Source organism: Eumetopias jubatus, unplaced genomic scaffold, assembly GCF_037043125.1.
Source record: "Eumetopias jubatus isolate StellerSeaLion01/CBP00866 unplaced genomic scaffold, mEumJub1_p1.0 scaffold_6, whole genome shotgun sequence".
Taxonomy (NCBI): Eukaryota; Metazoa; Chordata; class Mammalia; order Carnivora; family Otariidae; genus Eumetopias; species Eumetopias jubatus.
The window spans coordinates 121,042,425-121,063,061 of NW_028274812.1; the positions used below are offsets into that span (position 1 = coordinate 121,042,425).

General features: G+C 44.8%; 1 long non-coding RNA gene and 1 pseudogene across 3 annotated transcripts in view; both read right to left on the minus strand.

The window, feature by feature from the left end:
- LOC114199246 (uncharacterized) overlaps positions 1-20,637 on the minus strand; it is a 56,910-nt gene that overhangs the window by 14,357 nt on the left and 21,916 nt on the right. For 2 of the 3 annotated variants that reach the window (XR_015768371.1, XR_015768373.1), the window contains exons 6-9: positions 17,965-18,074; positions 2,587-2,812; positions 2,390-2,463; positions 2,184-2,286 (exon numbers count right to left, since the gene is read on the minus strand). This is a non-coding gene — a long non-coding RNA (uncharacterized LOC114199246). The remainder of the gene's footprint in view (positions 1-2,183; positions 2,287-2,389; positions 2,464-2,586; positions 2,813-17,964; positions 18,075-20,637) is intronic. The other variant, XR_015768372.1, reaches the window with a different exon arrangement.
- LOC114199245 (large ribosomal subunit protein eL6 pseudogene) lies at positions 309-1,616 on the minus strand (annotated as a pseudogene).

Consider the following 20,637-nt stretch of genomic DNA (forward strand, 5'->3'; position numbering starts at 1 on the left):
TCAACCGACTGTTGCCACCCAGGCGCCCTCCTCTCTCTCTTTCTTTTCTTTTCTTTTTTTTTTTTTTTAAGATTTTATTTATTTATTTGACAGAGAGAGACACAGCAAGAGAGGGAACACAAGCAGGGGGTGTGGGAGAGGGAGAAGCAGGCTTCCCGCGGAGCAGGGAGCCCGATGCGGGGCTCGATCCCACGACCCCGGGATCATGACCTGAGCGGAAGGCAGACGCTTAACGACTGAGCACCCAGGCGCCCCTCTCTCTCTTTTTTTAATGGATCTGTTACTTAACTAGGTTCTTTCCAAGAAACTTAGAACACCAGTTTGTGAGGATAAACTCCGTTTGTAAGAGAAAACACAGAGCAGAAACAGCCTCAAAGCTGAGGAACAGCTTTGATTTTTGGCAGAATTTGTGAGTCCACAGCTTCCTGATCAATCTGGCGCTGCTCTATAATTTCACATTTCTCCTTCTCCGTGTTGAAGAACTCACCTTCCTTGTGTGTAGCTTTACATGGCTTCTTCTTCTTGAAGCATCAGTGAGATGTTTTGGTGGGGGTGGCAATGACAAATCTCTGGTGTGTTCTACGCAGAGGATTGAGGGCCAGGGGTCTGGTCACAAGTAACAAGCCACAGCTCAGCTGCTTTAGGAAAACCACCCTCTTCTTCTGTGGCGCCCAGTGAAGATGATCAAAATGGTCCCAGGAGTGACACCAGCTCTCCGTTTTCTCACATGCTGGCTGAAAGGTTTTTTTGCACGGCTCAACAGCTTTTGAGACACATCTTCAGTAGGATGATACCTAGGCCTTGTGCAAAGTTTAACCATTTGGGTACCACCATTCTTGTCCCCACCAGCTGGTTTTGTGACAATAGCAAGAACCTTCTCCTTTTTCTTTTCAATCCTGGATTTAGCTGCTGACTACTTCCTCTTGCACAGAGCTCTTCTGGAATACACACCCGGTGGGGGATGTCTCAGCCTTGGACTGAGACAGGGTATCGGCTGCAGGGGGTCTTCCCCTTCTTTGGTATTTTAGCCTGGAGGTTACTGTCATAACCTTGCCACCAGCATCGGCCTTCTTGGCTTCAGGTTTCTTCTTAGCATCCAGCTTCTCAGCTGTTTCGCCCACCATCTTGCAAGATGGAAAAGAGCCATTTCCTATTTTTCTTACTCACCTGTGTAGCCTCGGAAAAAGGGCTTCCCTGAAGGTAACTTGGGTGTTTCCCTGTTCTTTGCCATCTGACAGAGCTCAATACCTTCTTCACCTTACTTGTTTGTAGAATACAGTCAGGGTTTGTGTCTGCATGTTTTGTTTCTCAGTTGAAAGACTGAGGATGAAAGTTGAGGATGTTTGAATGTGGAACGGAAATGTTCAGAATCTGAAGGATGGAAGAAGACGTGCATATTCTGCCACAAAGAGGGGAGCTCTCTTCAGTCCTGGGCCCACAGTCTAGGTCATTTCCTCATGACCAAGTTGTTAAAAAATTGAAATCCGGGGCGCCTGGGTGGCTCAGTCATTAAGCGTCTGCCTTCAGCTCAGGTCATGATCCCAGGGTCCTGGGATCGAGCCCCGCATCGGGCTCCCTGCTTCTCCCTCTCCCTCTCCTCCTGCTTGTGTTCCCTCTCTCACTGTGTCTCTCTCTGTCAAATAAATAAATAAAAGTCTTTAAAAAAAAATTGAAATCCTCTTTAAGCTGCAAGTGATATCTTGTCTGTGCTTCTAAACAACAGCAACATGGGCCCCTTCCAGCCACCAGCATCTTCAGGCCCCACCATCTTACCCCCAAATCTGCCTCTCTCCCTCTGTGCCTTCTCTACTCCTGCCCCTTAATCTCCCACACACATTCCTCTTTCCCCTTCTTTTTCATCTATTCAAGCATCCAGCAGATATGTAATCAGTATCCGCCAAGGGCCAGACACCATGCTGGGAACAGAATAAAAGCTGGCTAGCATGGGGCCCTCCTGACCACAGAACCTTGCAACCCAGCATGAGGGCCGCAGTCTAGAGGCAACCACAGTGCCCACATCTGAGCTAAGGGGATCTGGGCAGTGAGTTGGGATGAGGCTAGGGCTCAGATTGAAAAGGAAACCTAACTACAGGGTATTATAAACCTTTTATTATGGGGGCCACGGACTTAGGAGCATTAAGCCTGGAATTTGATGTCATACAGACCGAAATCCTACTACTTACCAACCGTGTGACCTTAACTCTGAGCCTCTTTTCCTTTCTGGCAGTAACAACCTCAGCCAATGAACAGGTCAAGTTTGATGCTTTACTCCATTTAGCAGAGTACCTGGCAGTTGGTTGTAAAAATAGCGAGTGGGAATTGGCATTAATGATACAGAGATGTCGGGTAGCATGTGAACACAGAGGAAGAGAGGTTCCAATTTCCGTACCCCATTGCTCCCTTTTGCTGTCCACTTCTCTTCCCTCTGTCTCCAGTCTTCTCCAGTTAGAAAACTGACACTTCCTAACATAGAAACAAGAGCAGAAAGTATGTGGGGACAGGAAACGTGGGTCATTAACAACGGAACTCCCTCCCAAGTGCTCTTGAGTGAGCACCTTCGCCCTGCTCCCATAAAGCCACTTTCACCTCCAGCAGAGCGGCCTCTGCAGGACCTGCTCCAGCTTGAATCACTCTCTGGACAGATCTTCAGCCCACTCTTCCTAAAGCCCGAAAGGTCATCACTCCCTTGAGCTGCTGGAAAAACACTGTGCAGAAATCACAGAGTCCAGGAAAGAAAAACAGGCAACAAAATGGAACAAGTGCAGGGAGTTGAACAGATGTTTATTTTGATCCATGTCCAGTGTTGGCAAACCTAGAAAAGAATACAATGTCCAGGAAAAGGCAAGCTGAAGGGAGGGAGGGAAGAGGGCTAATGATAGCAAATCTGAGACTCTACATAAAAAAATAAATTTGATCCATTTATCATAGCATACAAAATGATAACTTCTACATAGGATATATTTTTTAAATTGAAACTATAGCAGGGCACCTGGGTGGCTCAATCGGTTGAGCATCCGACTCTTGGTTTCAGCTCAGGTCGTGATCTCAGGGTTGTGAGATGGAGCCCTGCATCGGGCTCCCCTCCCCTCTCCCTCTGCCCCTCTCCCCTGCTTGTGCACTCTCTCTCTCAAATAAAAAAATAAATCTTTTTTAAAAATTGAACCTATAGTGGTGCCTGGGTGGCTCAGTCGTTAAGCGTCTGCCTTCGGCTCAGGTCATGATCCCAGGGTCCTGGGATCGAGCCCTGCATCGGGCTCCCTGCTCAGCGGGAAGCCTGCATCTCCCTCTCCCACTCCCCCTGCTTGCGTTCCCTCTCTTGCTGTGTGTCTCTCTGTCAAATGAATAAATAAAATCTTAAAAAAAAAATTGAAACTATATACGTACCAAAGGAAAAAATGGCAGAATTTCTCTATAACTTGAGAGTAGAGAAGACTTTCATAACTATGGCTAAAAATCCAGCTTCAATTGAAGAGAAAGATTGATAAATTTAACTACATAAAAATTTAAAAACAGGGCACCTGGGTGGCTCAGTCAGTTAAGCTTCTGCCTTCAGCTCAGGTCATGATCCCAGGGCCCTAGGATCGAGTCCCACATCAGGCTCTTTGCTCAGTGCGGAGACTGCTTCTCCCTCTCCGCACCCCCCACCCCCCCGATCATGTTCTCTCTCTCTGTGTCAAATAAATAAATGAAATCTTTTTTAAAAAATGTAGAAGCAAACACTTTCTTAAGGAAAATATTACCATGAGCACAGTAAAATGACAAACATGTCACAGACAAATGGCTAACATCCCTAATATATAAAGCACTTCTAAAATTAGAGGGAAAAGAACCAAGGACTTTAAGGGGATCAGAATAGGCCACCCCAAAATGTGCCACTTTGGCATGTGAATTATTTTGATCTGAAGGTAATCGACACCCAGCAGACTCAGGAAAAGCTTTTTACCTCTCCTTCAACTGCCTAAAAGAACTTAGATAGGGTTCTGAACCACCAACAGAGTTATTACCAAAGATAATTTCTGTTTTTCAAGTAATCTCTACACCCAACGTGGGGCTCAAACTCACAGCCCCAAGATCAAGAGTCACATGCTCTACCAACTGAGCCAGCCAGGTGCCCTGGTAACTTTTTGCCTGAAAAATTTACCTGCTCGGCAAGGCAAACATATGACTACCAAACATCTGTTCTTTTTATCTTCCTATGAATTGTCCCCCTCCCCTGTGAAGCCCGAAGCCCCTGTTCCATTCCTTAGCTTAGGCCAGCATATAAGCCTCAGTTGCCTGACTATCTTGGAATATCATATTTTTATTGGGCTCTCGTATGTACAAAATTTGTTTTTCTTCTTTAATTTAGGTCAATTTAATTATTAGACCAGCCAAAGAGCCTAGAAAGAAGAAGGGACATCTTTTCTGCCCCTACAAACTCAGTTTGAAGAACAGACACCTGGGTGGCTCAGTCAGTTAAGCATCTGTCCACCTCTTGGTTTCAGCTTGGGTCACAATTTCATAGATCCTCCACATGGGGCTCCATGCTCAGCAGTGAGTCCGCTGGAGATTCTCTCCCTCTGCCCCTTCCCCAACCCATGCACATGCATGTTTTCTCTCTCTCTCTCTCAAATAAATGGATAAGTCTTCGGAAAAAAAAACTGGAAGAACAGGGCACCTAGCAGACTCAGTCGAAAGAGTATGCAACTCTTGATCTTGGGGTTATAATTTGAGCCCCATGTTGGGTGTAGAGATTACTTAAATAAATTTTTAAAAAACTTAAAAAAATTTGGAAGAAACATGAACAAACAGTTCACACAAAGAAATGTAAAGGGCTCCATAACATATAAAAATATGTTCAGCTTTGTTTCTAATAAGAAAAATACAAATCAAAACTATACTAAAGTAGTATTTTTTACCTATCAGATTGACAAAAATCCAAAAATTTGTCAACACACTTTGTTGGCAAAGCTGAGGGGAAACAGGCATTCTATTACACTGTTGGTGGGAATGGAGAAGGAGGCAACCCCTATGGAGGGGATTTCGTTGGCAATTCCAACTATATTTGAATATATATATGTTTTTTTAAATTACATATGCATTTCCTCTTTGGTTCAGCAATACCACTTCTCAGAATCTATCCCAAAAAATTAAGGGCAAAAATATGGAAAAATGTTTACATAGACTATTTATTGCAGCCCTGTTTGTAATAGTAAAAGCATAGAAACAATCCAAATGTACAACAATAGAGAACTGGTTGAATTAAACAGGAAGTACTATGGAGCATTAAAAAAAAAAAGGAATAAAAAAATGTCACTATAGGGACGCCTGGGTGGCTCAGTCAGTTGAGTGTCTGCCTTCGGCTCAGGTCATGATCCCAGGGCCCTGAGATCAAGCCCTGAGTTGGGTTCCCTGCTCAGTGGGGAGTCTGCTTCTCTCTCTCACTCTCCCTCTGTGCTTGCTCTCTCTCTCTCTCAAGTAAATAAATAAAATCTTTAAAAAAAAAAGTCTCTACAGACTGCCGTGGAGAGACCATTACCATATATTGTCTGGAACTGTATGTAAATATCTCAATAAAATAATAATAATAATCTTTTAAATGAAAGGTGGGGAAAATCACATAGAATGCTACTATATATCCAAGAATAAATGAATATATATATATATATATATATATATTTTTTTAACAATGAGAGACTAAGATAAATCTTTAAAATGTCTGTGGGAGAAGGAGGAAATTGAATAGAGGAGATAGAGATAGAAACTAGGTTTTTCTGATACATTTTGTTTTTAGATCTGACTTTGAAGCTATGTAGATATTTTAAATAATTACAAAAAAATTAACTTTAACTTAAAAAGCTCTCTTTAGGGGCGCCTGGATGGCTCAGTCGCTTAAGTGTCTGCATTTGGCTCACATTATGATCCTGGGGTCCTGGCATTGAGCCCCACATTGGGCTCCCTGCTCAGCGGGGAATCTGCTTCTTCTTCCACCTCTGCCCCTCCCTCCCACCCCTGCTCATGCTCTTTATCTATCTCAAATAAATATCTTAAAAAAAAAACAAAAAACTTTTCCTGGGGCGCCTGGATGGCTCAGCCGTTAAGCGTCTGCCTTCGGCTCAGGTCATGATCCCAGGGTCCTGGGATCGAGCTCCACATCGGGAATCCCTGCTTCTCCCTCTCCCACTCCCCCTGCTGTGTCCCTGCTCTCGTTGTGTCTCTCTCTCTGTCAAATAAATAAATAAAATCTTAAAAAAAAAAAACTTTCCCTAAAAAGCAAAAGAAATAAAACAAAATCTATCTGTGAGTTAGTGGTATAATCACAGAGAACAATTTCAAACAAATTTGAACACTAAACACTAACTTGAGTGTATATACCTAGTGAGATATACCCTAAGGACAAAAAGAATTGAAAAGTGGGTTTCATTTTTATATTAATTGATTAACAATTAATCAATTAATGGTGATAATATGGAAAGATAACACAAATGTTGGTGTGTTTGGGAACTGAGATACTTGGTTAGGAGAAAGAGCAGATCTAAGACGAAGTCATGTAAAATAGTGGGAGTCTCTATTTGAACCAAAAGTGTTAGTATAAACAAAGAATTACTTTATGTGAAAACATATATGCTTGTATTTCCTGTCCACCAGAAGGTCCTTGAAAACAAGGATCAACCCAATAGCAATGAACGTCCCTACCACCCAGACTGTGGCCTCTACTTGCAATTTCCCATTGATGGAAACCTTAAAGAAATGTTTGGTTCTCAGCTTAGAGAAGGAAATAAACAAGATGTGCTTGGATAGCTCATCATAACAAAAAACTCAAGAAGCTATCAAAGTATCTTAGGACCATATCAAAGGGAGGTGAGACTCCCACTTGCCAAAGATGAGACAACTGAAGCATTCGTAAGAATAATAATTGCAATGGATTGCAATAAACTGAAATAGATCAAGTATATTTAAACCCATGACTTTCAGGGCACCTGGGTGGCTCAGTCATTAAGTGTCTGCCTTCGGCTCAGGTCATGATCCCAGGGTCCTGGGATTGAGCCCCGCATCGGGCTCCCTGCTCAGCGGGAAGCCCGCTTCACCCTCTCCCACTCCCCCTGCTTCTGTTCCCTCTCTCGCTGTGTCTCTCTCTGTCAAATCAATAAATAAAATCTTTAAAAAAAAATAAAAATAAACCCATGACTTCATAATGATTTTTTTAATTCGTCACATTTGGAGATTTGTAGGCAGCCAACTCAATAATTTGAAAACTGGTCATAAAGAGAAATCAACATTTATCCTGCCTTTCCTATAGGAACCATACCTGATCACATGGCTGATGAGGGAATTTCTCTTACAGAAATAGTCCAGGTAGTAAATGAAGAACAGAGTGGTAGAATTCCAATACCACCAATTTGCAACCACTAAGAAAATCATGGATTAGTCAATACCTGATAACATAACCAAAAGAGAGACAAGTTGACATTATGCACCTCCTGTCGGAAGTTCACAACATTCTCTGTGAATCCTGCAAAATAAGCCAAACACAGACTGAGGGAAATTCTATAGGACAAAAATAAAACAATCAAACGACAACAACACAGTTTCTTTAACAAATGCATTACGAGGGGTAAAACAGAATGGGTGAGAGAACTTATGCATTAAGAGAAACATAAAAATAACCAATATAATAATGTATGGCCTTTATTTCAATCCTGATTCACAAAAACATAAACTCATTTTTTTTAAATGAGACATTTGGGGGACTCTGAAAAAGAATATCTGAGGCTCCTAAATTCCAGGATGTTTCCCCATTGGTCTGAGCCTAGACATTGCTGCTGTTGTAAGTAAAGACCACTTCAGAGCCCAGAACTAGAGTTGGAACAGCTCCCTCCAACTGGCTCTTTGCTGTCAGAGGAAGAGTCTACATAACAAGGCCACCTCTCTTATTCCCTCTCAGCCCCCCACCCTCCCCCTCCTCCCATATAAAAGCATTCAACAGGGGCGCCTGGGTGGCTCAGATGGTTAAGCATCTGCCTTCAGCTCAGGTCATGATCCCAGGGATCCTGGGATCCTGTGATCGAGTCCTGCATCGGGCTCCCTGCTCAGCGGGGAGCCTGCTTCTCCCTCTGCCTCTCTCTCTCTCTCTCTCTCTCTCTCTCTTTCTTTCTGTCTCTCATGAATAAAGACAGGCATTTTGATCTTGATGGCAGCTTAGCTTTATTAATCCTCAATAAATGCAGGTATTTGAAAAGAGACTTGTGAAGCAATTTCAGGAAATATTTTCAGGCAGCTCAAAGTTTCTCACAGAGCAAGATACAAAACTTAAGTGAAAGTAGGAAGAGCAGTTAACTCGTGGTAAAGAGACTGTAAACAGGAAACTAGCAGCTTCTCAACATAAATGCATTTGGGAAAGGTCCAGAAAATCTGGGTAAGTATTTATGTATCATCTAATCTGGAGACATGCAAAGATCCCTGGTGCCTCTTATAAAGGTCAAAAGGTTCTGCTATCCTTTCTGCAAACATGGCCACTGGGTGAATACACATCAATCTCCCTTTCATTGCAGTAGCCCTCAATCAGAACTTTCTGCAAACGGGTTTTGGAGGTTAAAAAATTCTGAACTCCCTGGAATGAGATTGTCTTGGGGGGAGGAAGGTTGGTAAAACTGCCCCCACACCAAGCATATTGGCCCTTCCCCAAAAGGAAAGACTTCTGATTCACTTTCCAAGGGCCCATCCTCTCTCTACACAGATATTCCCTAGCACTGCATACACACCCTCTCCTCCCTTCCTCCTTGACTTATGACTCTACTCTTGTCTATCAAATCCAGATTTATCGTGTTTATGTCTTTTAACTACCAAAGTCCTTTTGGATATAAGCTTGGTGTACATGAATAAGCAGTAACTACCAAGTATTATAGCTATTAATTATATTAACAGTTATGATATTAGCTCTAGTTATACCCTATATAATACTGTACTATTTATGATAGTTATATTACAGTAATAGTTACAGTGTGAATGCTATGGTAATACCATAACATTCCAGTTTATATACATCGTCTTGTATACTTACAATGTGGAGAGAGAATTTAAAGAAACAAGGCCCAGGAAACGTGGGCAGCTTGCTCAGATTCTTATAGCTAGTATGTGGTAGATTCAGAGTTCAAATTCAGGTGGGAAAGAATCTGTGTCAGGGCTTGTTCTATTAGTAAGCTGCCCCTAGTGGTGCACATCTCATTATTATCACTCTCTTACCTCTCATTAATTACACAGAGCATCAGCAGTTTTATAAAAGCTGCTTACCAAGCTGAAGTAAAGGAGAGTTAACCACACAACACACACACACACACACACACACACACACACACACACACACACACACCCTTTATTCAGCTAGACTCCTTCATCCTCTCAACCAAACGTGTCCATGCCTACTGCATGCCAACCTGGCACTAGTCCACAGGTCAGGCATGGTCCCTGCCCTCTTGGAGCCTCCTGCTAATTCGGAACCTCACTACACCCTACACTTTTCCTTCATAGCACTCATCACCCTTTCATTATTTGTTCGGTATCTTTTACCCCGTTGTCCTGTGACCTCCATGGGGGGGCGAGATGGCTGTCCTGTTCACTGCTATATCCAGTGTCTTGGGTCGCACCTGGCACCTAAGAGAAACTTAATATGTGTTGAAGGAATGGATGTGAACAAGCAGTGGGAGCAGGCTCCCTCAAAGGTTAGAGAAGGTATTTTACCAGCCAGGAGTTAGCTGATTATATTATCTGTGCCTCAGGGTGCTAATCTCTGCCTAACAGAAAGTGGCAGCCTCTGAGTTCAAGCCTCCCTCCCTCTGCACACACACCTTCGGGTGTCTGCCTTGACAGTGAGGTCTGCCCAGGCCCGCCCAGCCCGGGAGCTATACCAACGGGTGGAAGCTTGCCCCGTCAAAAGGGCTAATTAATCCTAAAAATCACATCAGTGTCCTAGCTCTGGCCGATCCAATCCCGGTGTCTCTTTGATCACAATCTCTAGCCCTAGGCTGAACCTCAAGAGAGTCTCAACACCTGGAACAAAGGACAACACCCCCCTCTACCCCTCACTGTAGGGGGGTTACCTGCTGTGCCCTGGGGGCTAAGGTCACATGCAGGCAGGATCTCTTAGAGATGCCTATTCTGGCATCAGGCAGGCATAAGTGAGCTGGGTCCAAGGACAGGGACCTGGAACTCAGAATGGGAGCCTTAAGCAGACATGGGTGAGAATGTGCAGGGGGAGTCCTTCTCCCCTTAGACTCAGGGAGCTTCTTTTGAGATGGAGGCAGCAAGCTAGGAGCAAAGGAGGAGCAATTCCTGCAGTTGTCTGTGGGCTGAAGATAAATCAGTCGTGTCTTGTGAATCAGATTATCTGGTTGCCTGCTACTCAATTCTTTGATTTCCTTTTCTTAACTCTAGACCTTTAGGGAAGTATTATTTAATTATTCTGAGCCTTTTCAGTGCTGATGTGGTTGCTCCCAAGCATAAAGGGACAGGGACACTTGTGGGGACATGGCAGGGCTGCGAAGTCCCTTCCCCTGCCCGTGGAGATGCTCCCTCCAACTGCACCCCCTAGGATGTTCCTCTTCTTTTATTATGGGAGATGGCTCTTTCTTTGTAGCATCCAGACCAGCCAAGAATGGCCCCTGACTCCAGTCCTCAAATGGAGATGACCCAAAAGCACCCAGAGCTGGTTCTGGAGATTTGTTCTCCTGATGCTTGGAGTTGTTTTGCTCTTCACAGACTCCTGTAGCCCTGGGTAATCTGGGGGCCTTGATGGAGGAAGGTCATCACCGGGCAAGTAAAAGGATCCCAACTGTAGTCTCAGAGTCAGGAATGTGGTCTACAAATTGCCTCCCACCTCAAGACCTAGAAGCTCAAAGTTGCCTTTCCTTTCACAACCGAGATCTCCCCTCTTCTGTGTTGTGCAGAGCCCCCCACCCTCCATCCAGGGCACTTTTCTAGTTCCCACAAGAACTGGATCTCCTCTTCCATTGCTCTGAAAGAAAAGAACTCTGAATGACAAGTCACCAGCCCTCCCCCCGGAAATCCCCATGATTAAAAATGTTGGTATTTTGTTTACATGTGAATAACCAATATTCTACAACCTCTTTTCTCTCTCCCACGTGTACACATGTTCTCATTTTTCCAACTGATGTGTGTATCCTTTCCTCAGCCTGCAGCTGAAAGTTTGTGACCACTGGGGGTAGGCCCTGTCATCTCAGGCTCTCACTCAAGGCCTCAAAGTTAATGCTCTGTTAGGGCATTTGTGACCTCAGAGGAGAGTTCAGTTACAACGGTGTGCTGATAAACCAGTATGAGTGGTTAGGGGAGTAGAATCCCTGATTTGTAAAGGTTACCAGTTTCCATGATATAAATATTCCCTTCCACCATGACCCTTTTCCAACTACAATGGTTTAACAACCAGCTTGTAACAGTTTAACAATTGCTCTCACCAGTTGGTCTGAGCTGGCTGAAGCACACCACTGTTCAAGGCATTCTTGAGCCTCAGGAAATGTCTCAACAAAACGAATAATAGATTCAGTGAAAGTGAAGGGAGGAAAGAACCTTCGTGGGCCATTTTTGCCTGCTGGCTCTCTTGGCTCAGAGTACTGGAAAAGGTATGGACTTTAGGGAGTCAAAGCTCTGGGTTCAAATCCTTGTGTAACTTGGGCAAGCTTCAGCTTCCAACTCTGCAAAAGAGGATTGATAAAACCTACCTGTGGGACCACTTTAAGAATGAAATGAGATGCCTAAATGAAATGCCTAATATATAGCAAACTCTCCATAAATATTCTTTCTTTTGTGCCCACCCTTGTCTTGATTTTTTCCTGTAGTTCACATAATTATTTTCCAAGGGGTCCAACAGGGGGAGCCCAAACTCAACACTGTCAGGGTGGGGGCTGGTAATTCAGCCCCACTCTCTCACCAGTCTTGGCTTTAACTGGGGAAGCTTTGAGGAGCAAAGCTTTTTCTCTTCCAGGCTCTCCTGGAAGAGCCTCATCCCAAAAGAGGTGAGTCCATCAAAATGTTTTAGAAACTGGGGCTTATGCCACCTGGCTTCATTCTCCTCTGAGATGGTAAGCTATACCCCGAATCAGAAACCATGGTCCATGAAGGGATAACCACGTCATGGTAAGCTATACCCCGAATCAGAAACCATGGTCCATGAAGGGATAACCACGTCATGGTAAGCTATACCCCGAATCAGAAACCATGGTCCATGAAGGGATAACCATGTCAGGACTGGAGCAAGGGCAGGGGGCTTCACCAGAACTGTACTTCACACAGTGCAGAGCTCATAAAGCTTTCTGCACAGCCAAAATGCCTCCCACACCAAACCAGGTCCCATAATAAACGGTTACACCTAACACTCACGGGGATTTATGGTAAAATTGTGCAGCAGAAGGCTGTGGTCAGATATCTAGAAGAGCTTTCCAGCTATAAAACCACCAAAGAAGGAAGTGGAGTCTTTGTCTCAGTGGCTGGGAAGGGTGGAGAGAGGAGGGGAGTCAGAGTGGAAGGAACAGGAGGCTCACTAGTTTGAGAAGTGTGGCTATTCACAAACAATGGAATTATCCGAATGATACAGAGGGGGCATCAAAGGAAACTTTGAGGAAATCTGGTTTCTTGTGATAAAGAGCTTTTGGTAACCTGAGACAGTTTTGGAAACTTGGAAGCACAAAAATTCTTTATTAGAACTGAAAGGGAAACCTTGGATTTGAATCATGAAGGGCCATTTTCCAAATGACTGACCCATGCAAGTTATTTAAACTCTCTAAGTCTCAGTCACTCATATATTCATTCACTCCACCTATATTTATGGAGCATCTTATATGTCAGGGTCTAAATGAATCCTGAGGAGACAAAGGTGAGCAAAACTGGCACTGTCCTTTTTTTCATGGAGTTTACAATGTATTCATCTGTAAAAAGGCATACTAATACTGGCACAACTAGATATCCACATGCAAAAGAAAGAAGTTGGATCCCCACCTCGTGCCATATATGAAAATTGAGTCAAAATTAGATCAAAGACCTAAATGTAAGAGCCAAAACTATTAAACTCTTAGAAGAAAATATAGGCATAAATCTTTGCGACCTTGAATTAGGTAATGGCTTCATGGATATGACACCAAGTGCACAAGTAACAAAAGAAAAAACAGATAAATTGGACTTTAACAAAATTTAAACTTTTGTGCTTCGAAGGACACTAATCAAGAAAATGAAAAGATGACCCACAGAATGATATAAAATGCTTGTAAATCACATATCTGATAAGTGGCTTATATCTAGACTACATAAAGAACTCTTACAACTCTGGGATGCCTGGGTGGCTCAGTTGGTTAAGCGTCTGCCTTCAGCTCAGGTCATGATCCCAGGGTCCTAGGATCAAGTCCCACATCAGGATCTTTGCTCAGCATGGAGACTGTTTCTCCCTCTGCACAGCCACCCCCCCCCCCCGCTCGTGTCTCTCTCTCTATCTCTCTGACAGATAAATAAATAAATCCTTAAAAAAGTTAAAATAAAATAAAATCTTGGGGCGCCTGGGTGGCTTCGTCATCAAGCGTCTGCCTTCAGCTCAGTTCATGATCCCAGGGTCCTGGGATCGAGCCCCGCATTGGGCTCCCTGCTCCGCAGGAAGCCTGCTTCTCCCTCTCCCACTCCCCCTGCTTGTGTTCCCTCTCTCGCTGTGTCTCTCTCTGTCAAATAAATAAATAAAATCTTAAAAATAAAATAAAATAAAATCTTTTAAAAAAGAACTCTTACAACTCAAAATATGGGCAAAGGATCTGAATAAACATTTCTCCAAAGATATACAAACGGCCAAAAAGCACATAAAAAGATGCTCAACATCATTAGTCATCAGGTAAATGCAAAGATAAACGATAATGAGATACCACTTCATACCCACTAAAATGGCTAGAATCAAAAAGACAGATTGGGGAAATGGGAACTTTATATACTGCTAGTGGGATGTCAAACAGAGCAGTCAATTTAGAAATAATCTGGAAGTTCCTCAAAAGGTTAAACAGAGGTACCATATGACCTAGGAGTTTCACTCCCAGGCATATACCCATGAAAAATGAAAACATATATCCACAGACATTCTTGTACATGAATGTTCATGCCAGCATTATTCATGATAGCCAAAATGTAGAAGCAACACAAAAGTTCATCAATTGACGAATGGTTATATAAACTGTGGTATATACATCCCCAGCATGGAATAGTATTTGGCAATAAAAAGAAACAAAGCACAAGTGAAAGCAATTATGAGAAAGGAAAACAAAGCTGGAGGCATCACCATCTCACATTTCGAGATGTGCTACAAAGCTGTAGTGATCAAAATCGTACGGTACTGGCACAAAAATAGACTCAGGTCATGGAACGGAATAGAGAGCCCAGAAATAAACCAGACATGAATAAATATGGTCAATTAATCTACACTAGAAGAGGCAAGAATATACAAGGAGAAAAAACATACAATCCTCTTTTCAGGCAAGGGGCCGAGCTGCAGTCTTAGGACCACCAGGCGCAGCTGCCTTAGCCACTCGTGCCCAGCTTTCCCTCCACAGTGTCTTCCACGGCTCTCTTGGCAAAGAAATCCCAATACGTGGCTTTCGCAGAAGGATGCCAGTCATCTATGCACCACGAGGAGCCTTGTAACACCCCTATCTCTCCGGGGAGGCACCCACGGGAGGGTTAGGGACGGTACCTGGTGGTGGAGGCCGACTGTGCCAGAATTCTTCGTCCGCCTCTGTCAGCAGTCTTCCCCAAATCCTTTTCATTCTTAGATTCCTCACATTGGCTTCTTGTCAAACAAGCAAAGGACCAGTATTTGTCCCCATGAATGCACCACGACTTGTGGTGGCACAGCATCCGCTCATAAAGCTGCAGCACCGGCTGCCAGCGGGTCAGCTAGGCAGAAGGCCATGATGGCCACTCACCTCCGGTGGCCACCAGGATCCCTAATATGGTCGATTTTATGTTATGTATATTTTACTACAATTAAAGATAGAAACAAAGGCAGGGCGCCCACATGGCTCAGTGGGTTAAGCATCCGACTCTTGATTTCAGCTCAGGTCATGATCTCAGGGTTGTGAGATCGAGCCCCACGTGGGGATCCGCGCTGGGCGGGGAGTCCGCTTGGGATTCTCTCTCCCCCTCTCCCTCTGCCCTTCCCATCCCAATTGCATGCATGCATTCTCTCTCTCTCTCAATAATAATAATAATAATAATAATAATAATAATAATAATAATAAAGGCATAGTAGTAATTCTTACCCCATAGGGTTGTTGTGAGGATTAAATGAAATCAATATTGGGTGAAGGAATGGCTAAAGTGTGTAACATCATTTATGAACCAGGTTTGGAGAGTGAAGTTCGGGATGGTGGAGGGACACTTTAACTTCCTACTTTAATTCATGTGTCTATTTTTCAGATTTTTTATAACTGGTATACTTTCAGAATTAAAAAAAAAAAAGGAATGAGGGCTGTTTATATTCCTGCATTACTGATTTGTTCAAGACTTAGTTATCCATAAAAAAGTGCATGAGGATTGGGATCAACATTTTATTCTTGGCCTATGTTTGACCTTCTGTGTTTGTATCTCCGTGTGTAATTTTTTCCAGATTTCCTTAGCTTTGCCTGCCTTTCTTCCCCTCCACCCCCAACTTATTTAAGACTCTTAGTCACAGTCTTTTTTTTTTTTTTAAGATTTTATTTATTTACTTGTCAGAGAGAGAGCACAAGCAGGGGGAACGGCAGAGGCAGAGGGAGAAGCAGGCTCCCCACTGAGCAAGGAGCCCAATGCCGAACTCGATCCCGGGACCCTGGGATCATGACCAAGCCGAAGGCAGACGCTTAACAGACTGAGCCACCCAGGTGTCCCTCTTGGTCACAGTTAAACCTCCCAGTCTGATCATTGGCTCCTGCCCTCATGCTGGAAGAGAAACCTCAGACCTCAGGTGGGGGGACTCCACGCTCATCCCTAGACAGTGTCTTCTCAACTCCTCTCCCGCGTTTTTACCTCCTTCCCCATAGTGAAACCTTCCCTGAGATCTGATTTTCAGTCTCTCACTGCAAATTGAGAGGTCTGCTGCTCCAGGAAGCCAGAGACGGCTGGGAGCCCTGGCTGGAAGTCTGTTTCGTGGGCAGGAGAAAACTGGCAGAAATCCAGACCGCTGACGTCACCTGATCCGGACGGCGGAAGCCATTGCCCAACCATAGGAAGCCGAAGCCAACAACACATTTCTCTGTGACTCCTTCCCTCAGTTCAGAAAAGCATTTTCCTGGATAGAAGGCAGTAGGAGTGGAAGTGTTCTGACCTTTGAACCACACAACCACACAACATGAGGCTGGCCAGAGTCTTGACTGACAAATGAGCGTGAGACCTGACCCTGGACTCCTGGCTTGGAAGATGCAAGTCTGAGTTGGCGCTCTGCCCCCTAACTCCTGACCTTTGACAAATCATTCGATTTCCTTGGTCAGTTTTCTTAGCTATGAATAACACTACCTACCTCACAGAAGTTACTGTTGCAAGGCTTAAATGAGGTCATCTCTGTGGAAGATTTCATAAACTTGAAGCAGGATGCCCAAACCAAAGTAGGCTTCTTTGAGGGCCTTCCTGACAGCAGCAGACCCCGAGGAGGCTGGAGGGAGAGTGGGTACAGGCTGATTGGAGCCAGGCAGCCTGCACTGCAATGCCACTGTGCTGCTTAGCAGCCCTGGGACAGGGAGTCATAGCTGAACCTCACGGCGCCCAGCTTCCTGGTGGTCAAAATGGGGATGATAAGAGGGCGCCTGGGTGGCTCAGTTGGTTAAGCGTCTGCCTTTGGCTCAGGTCATGATCCAAGAGTTCCAGGAGACTCGGGTCATGATCCCGTAGTCCCAGGATCGAGCCCTCATCAGGCTCCCCGCTCAGTGGGGAGTCTGCTTCTCCCTCTGAGCCTCCCCTGTCTCATGCCCTCTCTCTCTCTCAAATAAATAAATAAAATCTTTTTTTAAAATGGGGGTGATAAGAATACGCTCATCACAGTGTTGTCAGGAGGGGGAGTAGTTACTCAACATAGAGCACATGGGCACGCAGAACACTGCCCAGCTCATGGCAGCACTCATCAAGCCCTGGCTAGGCGGATTATTCGAGAGACCATCTTGTGCACTTCCAGGACCTGGGCTGGGCATTCAGTCTAATCCCAAGAGATCTCACAAAAAGAGATTCTGCCCCGAATCCACTGTCCACACAGCAGGCAGAGAAATTCAGCTAAAATCTGACCATGTCACTTCTCTGCTTAACTACCCAAATCTGCCCTAGCCAACCCAGTGAAAGCTTTCAAGCCCCTGAGATAGGCCCTTGAGTTCCTCTCCAGCCTCATATCCTGATGCCCACTGCCTCTCATCAAGGTTCTAGCAACCCCAAACTACCTGCAGCTTCTCACTTCCACCCCCTGGCCCCCGTTACCCTTCTGCCCAGCATGCCCTCACCCACCCTGCCTTTGCCAACTGCTAGTTATTCTTCAAGACCCTTAGTTTCATGTCTTCCAGAAAGTCCTTCTTCACTCTCCTGTGCAGGGCTTGGTTCCTTGAAGGCACTTCCATCATGGCACAGGGCAGATTTTATCCCAGTTCTTCATGTGACTGTTTCACAACTGATTGGGGGATTCTTGAAAGCAGCGGCCAGCACTGGGTCGTACTTAGCTCCCTAAACCCAGCACAAGCACACTGCCAGGCACACAGCAGGTGCTCAGTAAACACTGGGTGCCAAGACTGATGGATGGATGACCAGGAACCAATGCAGCTTGTTTGTTCAGCTACCAACCCAGACGGCATTGCTTGCCTGGGGTTGGGCTGAACCTCTCAAACAGATACAGTTTCCATTGGCCTCATCAGTTGTCTTAGAATCACCTCTGCCTGGGTCGCAGGCATCCTCTTTTTCACTTTGTTTCTCTTCCTTGTTTTGTGTCATATTTCTTACCCTTTGTTGCTTTGTATCCTTTCCTCTTCTTTCTTTTGTAGTTGAATGGATGTCTGTTCTCTTTAACAGCTCATCAAGCGCTCTGGGCGGTTAAGAGTACCCCCTTGACTCTTCAGAAAGAAAGAAAGAGATTTTGAAAGGAAGACAACCAAACCTTATTATGTCCCCAGAAATTCCATACCTTTTATTTCATTTATTTTTGGTAACATCCATAATATGGTATATCACCCAAAGAAGCTAGGTTATGCTTCTGTAATAAACATCCCCAAAATCTCAATGGCTTTATGCAACGAAAATGTATTTATTGCTCCTGCAGTATGGGTTGGCTGAGGCTCTACTCTGAATCATTGTAGTCCTAACTCCAGGACCCAGGCTGACAGGGCAGCCACTATCTAAAACATTGCCAGTCACCATAAGTACAAGGAGAGAATGTGGAAAAGCACACACTGGCTTTTAAAACTTCCACATAGAAGAGACACATCTTAATTGGCCAAAGTCAGTTACATAGCCATGCCTGGCTAATCGGTAAGAGTTAAATGGGGTGGCAAAGTACAGTCTTTCTAGGAACCTGGAAGGAGAAAAAGATTCATCTGTCTGTGAACAAGCCTGATAAAGCACAGTGGTTATTACTGTTCCCACTTTACAGATGAAGTGGCTGAGGTTCCAGAAGTTGATGTAGTCTGCTCAAGGACATTCGGGAAATGTCAGAGAGGAGGGCTGAACCCATGCCTTTGGATTCCTGACACTCGGTTTTTCCCACGTAATTGGATTTTTAGCGTGCCTAGACCTTTTCTGCCATTTTCTACCAAGTTTTTGGACCCGGCATGCCAGAAGCAAGATGATAAGAAACCCTGCTTTGCTCACCAATCTCTGCATCACATCTGGTAAGGGCATCGGCATCTCTCCCCAAAGTGAGGTTTTTGGAGACTTATATTTTCTAAGACAAAACCAAGTAGGTCACAAACCTTGGAGCACAGCCCCATGATGGGTGTAGAGATTACTTAAAAATAAAATCTTTAGGGGTGCCTGGGTGGCTCAGTCAGTTAAGCATCTTCTTTTGGCTCAGGTCATGATCCCAGCGTCCTGGGATGGAGGCCCATGATGACAATGATGTTGATGGGCTCCCTGCTCAGTGGGGAATCCGCTTCTCCCTCTCCCTCTGTTCCTCTCCCCCACAACTCATGCTGTCTCTTGCGCTCTCTCTCAAAAAAATAAAATCTTTTTTTAAAGGTTATATGCTACATTGTTCCATTTATGTGACATTTTTGAAAAGACAAACAATAGTCGTGGAGAATATTTCAAACTAGCAAGAGGTTTGTGGCGGATGGGAGGAAGGATGTGACTACAAAGGAATAACATAAGGGAATTTTGGGGGGCAGTAGAACTGTTCTATATCTTGATGTCAGGCTCCGTGCTGAGTGTGGAGTTGGCTTCAGATTCTCTCTCGCTTTCCCTCTGCTCCTCTTCTTTGCCCGCTCGTTCTCTCTCTCTCTCTCTCAAATGAATAAAATCTTTTAAGGCATGCCTGGGTGTCTCAGTCCCTTAAGCATCTGCCTTCGGCTCAGGTCATGATCCCAGGGTCTTGGGATCAAGCCCCGCATCGGGCTCCCTGCTCAGCAGGGACCCTGCTTCTCCCTCTCCCTCCACTGCTCCCCCTGCTTCTGCTCTCTTGCTCTCTCTGTCAAATAAATAAATAAAATCTTCAAGGAAGGAAGAAGGAAAGAGGGACACATGGGTGGCTCAGTAGGTTAAGCGTCTGCCTTTGGTCAGGTCATGATCCTAGGGTCCTGGGATCAAGCCCCACATCGGGCTCCCTGCTCAGCAGGAAGCCTGCTTCTCCCTCTGCCTGCCACGCTCCCCCTGCTTGTGCGTGCCCTCTCTCTCTCTTTCTCTGACAAATAAATAAAATCTTGAAAGAAAGAGAGAGAGAAAGAAAGAAACCAGAAAGGGGGTGCCTGTCTGACTCAGTCAGTGGGGTATGTGACTCTTGATCTCGGGGTCATGAGTTCAAGCCCCATGTAAATAAGTAAATAAATAAATACCTTCTAGCCCCTCCAATAGCACAGAAGGGGCCCTGAGGAGAGAGGCACTGAAGAACTAAGTGCCCTGGAAAGGCCACCACCTTCCTCTACCCTAACCCCAAACCCCATTGGGATTTTCCTGGGCCCTATGCTTCACACTCTCCCTCCTGGTTCTCCTGCTATGCCAGTGTGACCCACACATCACGTCCTTTAGACTCCAAATCCAGGGGTCAAGGACTCAGTCTTCTTTGCTTACTTTTTTTTTTTTTTAAGTAGGCTCCGCACCCAGTGTGGGGCTTGAACTTACCACCCTGAGATGAGGGGTCGTATGCTCTACCAACTGAGCCAGCCAGGCACCCCTGCTCTGTTTACTTCTACATCCTTGTGCCTGGAAATTAGGTATGAGGTGGGTAGAACGAAGGAATGTTCTAGCACTAGCCCTGATTCATCCTGGAGTACTGCACAGTCTAGTCTGTATTTAGCCTCTTTTCCAGCTGCACTAGATACACCACAGCTGGAAGGCATCACTGGTCCCCTTCTCATAGCCCATAGCAGAATCTCCATCTGTCCGATAGTTTGAAATCTGAAGATATTAGGAATCTGATGAGTTTATTGTTGCTGTCATTTTAATTTTTGAAGTACATTTTTATTA